The sequence below is a fragment of the Cicer arietinum genome, chromosome 2 (genome assembly GCF_000331145.2).
Source record: "Cicer arietinum cultivar CDC Frontier isolate Library 1 chromosome 2, Cicar.CDCFrontier_v2.0, whole genome shotgun sequence".
Lineage (NCBI taxonomy): Eukaryota > Viridiplantae > Streptophyta > Magnoliopsida > Fabales > Fabaceae > Cicer > Cicer arietinum.
The window spans coordinates 37,879,097-37,879,513 of record NC_021161.2 but is presented as its reverse complement, the minus strand read 5'-3'; the positions used below and the strand labels follow the sequence as shown (position 1 = coordinate 37,879,513).

General features: G+C 48.9%; 1 pseudogene; it reads left to right on the top strand.

The window, feature by feature from the left end:
• LOC101503904 (cucumisin-like) overlaps nucleotides 1-417 on the top strand; it is a 24,279-nt pseudogene that overhangs the window by 2,388 nt on the left and 21,474 nt on the right.

The following is a 417-nucleotide window of genomic DNA, read 5'->3' as shown; positions in this document are numbered from 1 at the left end:
AAATAGGGATGGCTCGGTTAGGAAACTGCGCTCAGTGGATCTCAACCCAATTGCCAAAGCCTGGAGCACCTTTGTCCTTCACACGCTACTCCCATGTTCCAATGTGTCCGATATAACACTTCACAGAGCATACCTACTCACTGCCATCATGAAAGGCGACAGAATCAACGTGGGTGCAGTACTGGCTGATGATCTGTGGGGGACAGCAACTCTTGACCCTCCGACAGGCTACTTTCATCATGCTTCTCTGATAAGCAAACTATGTGAACAGGTGAGAGTGTTACCTAAACAGGGTGAAGAAATGGTGAAACCTGCTACACCAATCACTGCGAGGTGGATAGAAAAATACTCCACAATTCCGGGAGAGGACCTTGGTGCCCCACAAGCAGAAGAAGATACTGAACCACATCACCACCC